This window comes from Hyperolius riggenbachi, chromosome 1 (genome assembly GCF_040937935.1).
Source record: "Hyperolius riggenbachi isolate aHypRig1 chromosome 1, aHypRig1.pri, whole genome shotgun sequence".
NCBI lineage: Eukaryota > Metazoa > Chordata > Amphibia > Anura > Hyperoliidae > Hyperolius > Hyperolius riggenbachi.
Window position 1 is genome coordinate 236,891,057 of NC_090646.1, and position 7,215 is coordinate 236,898,271.

Below are 7,215 nucleotides of genomic sequence, written 5' to 3' on the forward strand. Positions count from 1 at the left end.
TTGAAATTGCCGCGGCCGCGATTTCGATCGCGAAAATAGAGAAAACTAAAAGGCGTAGGGCAACGATGTAGGTGTTGTCAGAAAGAGGAGAAAGAGAGCTTTAAAATGATATCCATTAAGCCATAGTTATATTGTATTACACAGGGCGACTTTTTGTCAAAGTCAGCAGCTGCATTCAGCAGAATGGAGCTGCTGACAGCCTGACACTGGGGAAAGTGTCGTCCTGTGTAATACAATATAACTATGGCTTGATGGATATCATTTTAAAGCTCTCTTTCTCCTCTTTCTGACGACACCTAAATTGTTGCCCTACACCTTTTAGTTTTCTCTATTTTCGCGATCGAAATCGCGGTCGCGGCAATTTCAATCGCGAAAATAGCGAAAATTAAAAGACGTAGGGTGGTGGTTTATATATCATTGGAAAGAGGAGAAAGAGAGCTTTAAAATGATGTGCATCTTTCCATAGTTTCTGCACTGCTTGGAGTCCCTTTAAACCAGGGGTCCCCAACCTTTTTCGGCCCGGGGACCGGTAACCGTCCAAAATTTTTTCTGGGGCCCGCGGGGGTTGGGGGGGGGTGGATATTCGCGGCGGCACAGCAAGCACAGTTGCCCAGTATAGGGAGCTAGTATAGAGACCCAGTATAGCTAATATAGTGCCCAGTGTGCCCCAGTATAGCTAGTATAGTGCCCCAGTATAGCTAGTATAGTGCCCCATGTGCCCCAGTATAGCTAGTATAGTGCCCCATGTGCCCCAGTATAGCTAGAATAGTGCCCCATGTGCCCCAGTATAGCTAGAATAGTGCCCCAGTATAGCTAGTATAGTGCCCCATGTGCCCCAGTATAGCTAGTATAGTGCCCCATGTGCCCCAGTATAGCTAGTATAGTGCCCCATGTGCCCCAGTATAGCTAGTATAGTGCCCCAGTATAGCTAGTATAGTGCCCCATGTGCCCCAGTATAGCTAGTATAGTGCCCCATGTGCCCCAGTATAGCTAGAATAGTGCCCCATGTGCCCCAGTATAGCTAGAATAGTGCCCCATGTGCCCCAGTATAGCTAGAATAGTGCCCCATGTGCCCCAGTATAGCTAGAATAGTGCCCCATGTGCCCCAGTATAGCTAGTATAGTGCCCCATGTGCCCCAATATAGCTAGTATAGTGCCCCAGTATAGCTAGAATAGTGCCCCATGTGCCCCGTATAGCTAGAATAGTGCCCCACGTGCCCCAGTCTAGCTAGAATAGTGCCCCAGTATAGCTAGAATAGTGCCCCATGTGCCCCGTATAGCTAGAATAGTGCCCCATGTGCCCCAGTATAGCTAGTATAGTGCCCCATGTGCCCCAGTATAGCTAGAATAGTGCCCCAGTGTAGCGCCCCATGTGCCCCAGTATAACCCGCCATGTGCCCCAGTGTAGGCCACCCTCCGCCCCGCGGCCGCCGCTCCTGTTACCTTATGAGCTGGCGGCCGCTTCCTGTCACAGCCGCTCTCCTCCGTACAGCATCTTCTATTTACAGCAGCGCGTCGCACGGCTGCTGTAAGGAGGGAAGGAGGCGGGCAGAGGTTCCCATGGTAATGGCGAACGCCGCTACAGGAAGCCGCTGCCCCGCCTCCTTCCCTCCTTACAGCAGCCGCACAGGAAGCGCTGCTGTAATAGGAGATGCTATACGGAGGACAGCAGCTACGGGGAATCAGTGACAGGAAGCGGCCGCCAGCTCATAAGATGACAGGAGCGGCGGCCGCGGGGGGAGGAGGGGCGAGAGGTCAGACCCGCCGCGGCCCAGCTGGCAACTGCCCACGGACCGGCACTGGGCCGCGGCCCGGTGGTTGGGGACCCCTGCTTTAAACAACTCCCTTGCTTAAGTTGCTTTATCACCAACTCCTCTGGCCGGCGCCAGTAAATGAAATATGCATCAGGATAAAGCCTCCTCTCTTCCAAATGTATCTATACTCCATACATCAGCCTCCTAGGTGGTACTACCAATTTACCAAAATGTTCTAGCCAATAAACAATTTTGTTTTCATCTCTATGGGTTTTTTGAATAGCCAATTCACTGTCTTGCACCAGAAACTGTGAGCATATTAAATTACTAAGGGGCATCTTTTTATGATTGTTTTTCTTTTTATAAGGTGCTGTCAACTGCTTTTGAAGTTACTGGGATCTAGAAATCAGCACAGAGTGTGTTGGCTTCCCAGATGCAGGCAATAGGGAGGTGCCACAGGAGTTTGTGCACCCCATGGAGGTGTCCATGTTCATATCAGCTTTTCATGGAAATTTTGGTGCTGTAGGGGCCCGATAAAATAGAGGACCCTTGTGCTGCTCGCTATACAAACTGCAGCTATTTGTAGTCACAGTTTGTATAGCAGGCAGCCCCAGCAACCGCTATTTTATCAGACGCCTCCAATGCACACATTTCGGTTGATAACCCATATTAACATGGGTACCTATGGGGCACCCAAACTTCTATGGCGCCCAATATTCATTTGTGTATAGGGGTGAAGACGGCTCAGTTATCGGTAGGTTTGCAGCGGGGGAGGAATATTAAGGCCAGGAAAGGGTGGGGGGTCGGTTAGTTGGTATTAGGCATCGGTGGGGTTTTCGGTTAGGTGTAAGCATCATGAGTCAGTTAGTGTTAGGCATTGGTAGAGGGAAGGCTCATATGAGAATAGGGTTAGGTTTAGGGATAGTAAAATATTTGTAAAAGTTATTGATATTTTTGTTATCGGAATTATTACTGCCCAATAGTAAAATATATTGGCAATTTTACCAATATTCTACTAGTGGTAATTTCTGGCACCCGCATTTCTGTTGTGCCAATTTTGCATGTACACCTCTTTGGCACCCCTTTTGGGGAGACCTTGCTTACCTCCCTGATTTCAATACAAAAAGTAAACGCTCCTTAAAGAGGAACTCCAGTGAAAATAATGTAATGAACAAAAGTGCTTAATTTTTTACAATAAATATGTATACGTTGATTAAGTCAGTGTTTGCCCATTGTAAAATCTTTCCTTTCCCTGATTTACAGTGGGACATTTATCACATGGTGGCATTTTTACTGCTGGCAGGTGATGTCACTGGAAGGAGATGTTGCTTACATTTTTGGCAGTTGGAAACAGCTGTTATTTCCCACAATGCAGCAAGGCTCCCGCAGTGTGATGTCAGCACCATGATCCTGACATCACACTATGGGAGGGGTTTCACCACAATATCAGCCATACAGGGCCCACTGATGATCTGTTTGAGAAAAGGAAAAGATTTCTCTGCTACTGATTGGGATAAAGTTCAATCCTTGGTCACGGTTTCTCTTTAAACAGTATTGACTCAAAAGGCCAAGCTGTGTGTGGCTGAAGAGTGACTAACATAAAAGCAAGCAGAGATGAAATGACACTATGGCCCATATGCAATTCACTTTTTTCCTGAGTTTTCTCCTAAGCAATATTTTCACACTTATCAATAAAATGCCTTTCAAGCTACCAATAAGCAATAAAAATTCTAAAAATAATTTTGATAGTACCTTTTCCTCTAGTTTTTGGTACCTGTTCATTTGCAAAGTGCTGAACAAGTATTTTAAAAGAAGATGAAAAGTTATCTCCTAGGAAAAAACTCAAGAGAATAAATGAATTGTATATGGGCCAGGGTCAGAAATTGAAATTGCTTGATAAAATCAGAACAATATCGGGGCTATGCTAGTGTAAGCTGTATACACAATGTTTTCATACTGCTAGTTTTAGTATGTCTTCTATTAATTGGATCAGCAAAGATTGCATTTTTTTGCCTTATTCCTTCAGTCCACTTCTTGTGACATGTCAGCATATAATGAGTTGAATAAGAGAGATCTTACATAACGATGTTGTATAAAATCATTTGCTGAATACAGTACATCCTGCTGCAAACACAAAGCAGCACACGCGCACATATGTTCTGCATGGCTCATTTTTTTTATCTAGTTAACAAGCTATTTGCAGATACTGTTGTCAGATACAAGTAGAAAAAATAAGATCTCTCAATGGGCATTTTTACAACTCCTCTTCCGTTCTGATTTCTTGTCCTTGTTTTGCCCCCGTAGCAATGTAACAGTATATGCTAAGTGAACAATGTGCATTATGTAAACAGAGCAAAATCATTTAGCAGAAAAAAACACAGATTTTAAGCACTCTAGCAGAATCACTCAGATCCACAAAAAGAAGTGGTTTAGCAAAGATTGGGACACATTGAAATGGAAATCAAATGAAATAGTCTCATGTTTACATTTCAATAATTCCATTTGACTACTGATGTGCTTTACACATCCACCGTTTAGCTGCTGTACATTTTTCAGGATAGAAGTGAAGACATAACGGCTAACAGATTGCATATGGCTCACAATGTGTTCGTTGGTTTTAGGAACATATGGTGCGAGAAATAGGGGCCAACAAAATGTTGCATGCTACTAAACCCTTGATCAAATATAGCATAAAAAGAACTTAAGGACATATGTATTATGGGAACGATTAAGCAAGTTATTTATATTGGTGTTTTAGAATATAACAATAATAGTCAAAGCTGCCTGTTAAAAATCAACACCGAGTTTCTTAACCACAACAATGTAAAGAGATATGCTACACTTCCAAATAAGACATTTAGGGGTGGATTGCATAAGCTGCAGTATCCTGTGCTTACACTATTGGCAGGTAATGCTGCCTACTGCATCCCTAATTCATTACAACTACTGTATATGACTTATAGCTCATGTCAGATGCAGGGGCATCTGCTAGCGACAAGTACAAACTCCACAGAGTAATCAGCACTGCAGAAAAGATCATCGGACTGCCACTGCCACCCCTTGATCTCCTCCACACGGCCAGAATGAGGACAAGGGCCATCAAGATCTCAACCTACCCCTCCCACCCGGGCAGTCGGTTCTTCAAGCTCCTTCCACTGGGCCGCCGCTACAGGGCTGTCCCCACCAGAACCTCCAGATGCTGGAGTACCTTCTTCCCCCAGGCGGTACTCCAACCGAACCCCACATGACAACTTGTGTTTCTGTTCCTTCTGCATATAACCCCCGCTTGACTGTATGCCCCTCACAATGTTCATGTTTATGTAGCCCTCACTACACCATATGTATGCAAGTCTATGTATGTATGTACAAATGCCATGCCATGTGCTCCAAAAACAATTCCGGGTATGTCTCTGGCATACTTGGCGAATAAGGCCTCTTGCACACTGCACGCGATTCCGATTCAGATTCCGCTTTTTAATCAGTTTTTACATCCGATTCAGATTCCGATTTGCAGTGTGCAAGGAGCAAACTGCAAATCAGAATCTGAATCTGATGTAAAAACTGATTAAAAAGCGGAATCTGAATCGGAATCGCTTGCAGTGTGCAAGAGGCCTTAACCCTCCTGGCTGTAAATTAAAAACCGCCAGGGGGCAGCGCAGCCGTTTTTTTGATTTTTTTTTTTTTAAATCATGTAGCGAGCCTAGGGCTCGCTACATGATAGCCGCTGCTCAGCGGCATCCCCCCAGCCCCGCCGATCGCCTACGGCGATAGGCGATCAGGAAATCCCGTTCAAAGAACGGGATTTCCTGGAGGGCTTCCCCCGTTGCCATGGCGACGGGGCGGGATGACGTCACCGACGTCATGGACGTCGTGACGTCTAAGGGAGTCCCGATCCACCCCTTGCCGCTGCCTGGCTCTGATAGGCCAGGCAGCGCAGGGGTCTAGGGGTGGGGGGCTGTGTTGCGACGCGGATAGCGGCGATTGAGCGCGGGGCGGCGGCGATCGAAGTGCTGACGCAGCTAGCAAAGTGCTAGCTGCGTTCAGCAAAAAAAAAATTAGTCAAATCGGCCCAGCAGGGCCTGAGAAAACCTCCTGCGCGGCTTACCCCGAACTACGTTCGGGGTTACCGCCAGGAAGGTTAAGCTGATTCTGATTCTGATTCTGATGTCTGAGCCAATGCATTATGACTAAGCAGCCCTTGTTATGGGCTGCAGTGAACTGAGTATTGTGGCTCAGCAACTACACAGCACAGCAAGCTTTCCATGGTGCTGAATCTATTTAGTTGGATGGGAAGTCCATTCTTGGAGCTATATCAGTTTGGTCCCTCAGTAGTAGGAGCTGATAACAAGTCAGGTTATTTCGGTGCCTGTGCTGTGCTGGATTTGAGTGCACTATAATGTTCACTGTGTAATTTGGGTGCCAGAAGTAGTCGGACCCAGAATTATGCAGCCAAGAGAGTAATTAGGTGATCAGTAGGGCAATATATGTATTAGATTCCCCCGAGATTATCTAGCGCAAGCAAAGCCCTCCTTTGACTTCTAACTGCGTCCAAATGAGCATGCACCCTTTCCATATGTACGCTGTTAGATTGCCTTTCAAGTGGGGCAATAAGGCATTTACCTTCTAACATCGAACTGCAGCCCCACTGAGGCTTCTCTCTGCTCATTATCAATTTTATAAGCAGGGGGAAGGGCTAGGCACTCAGAAAATATACATCTGAGCTGTGAGAAGGATTATTTTACATAACAAAGGCACAGTTACACTGTTTGCAATCAGTGAATGTCTGCTGTGTTTACATTTTAAACAAGTCTATACATCAGTTATGAGATGCAGCTGATCATTAATGTTTATGGAACCTTCCTTCCACTACGAAATCAAGTGGGTCAACCCATGAGTGCAAAATGCAACATCCCTAAACCTGACAAGTTCCACCTTCTCTGGCCATGCCATTTAAACCTATGTATCCAGATAACTAATGTAATGGCAGCAGTAATCTTGAAACCATGTGCAGAGTCCACAGCAGACGGGTGAACAACTCACCTCTTTGGATCCGGCCACACATGATCCATCTTCATCTTCTCCTCCTAGATGCTCTGTCTCTATGGTGCGAGCACCATCTGTCAACTCTGCCTGGGAATGGAGTACCCTCTGTGGTTACCTATAAGGGGACCTACCTATAACAATGTACTGCTGTACACTTGGAAATCCTAGCACAACCAGCCCACAATGGAGGTTAATTCCTCACACTGAATCATTACAACCAGCACTACTGCCTCGTCTTGGAGACCTAAATTGCATTTTAATTCAATCCCCACTCCTTGACCAGCCCAGAGTTGTGCCTCATAGGCCTCCAAGTTGCCCCCCCCCCCCCCCCCACACACACACACACAATCTTTGTCTGATGCGTACTTGCTAATGGAACCTGGAGATAATGCCACTTGTCACTTTAACTTCTACAAAT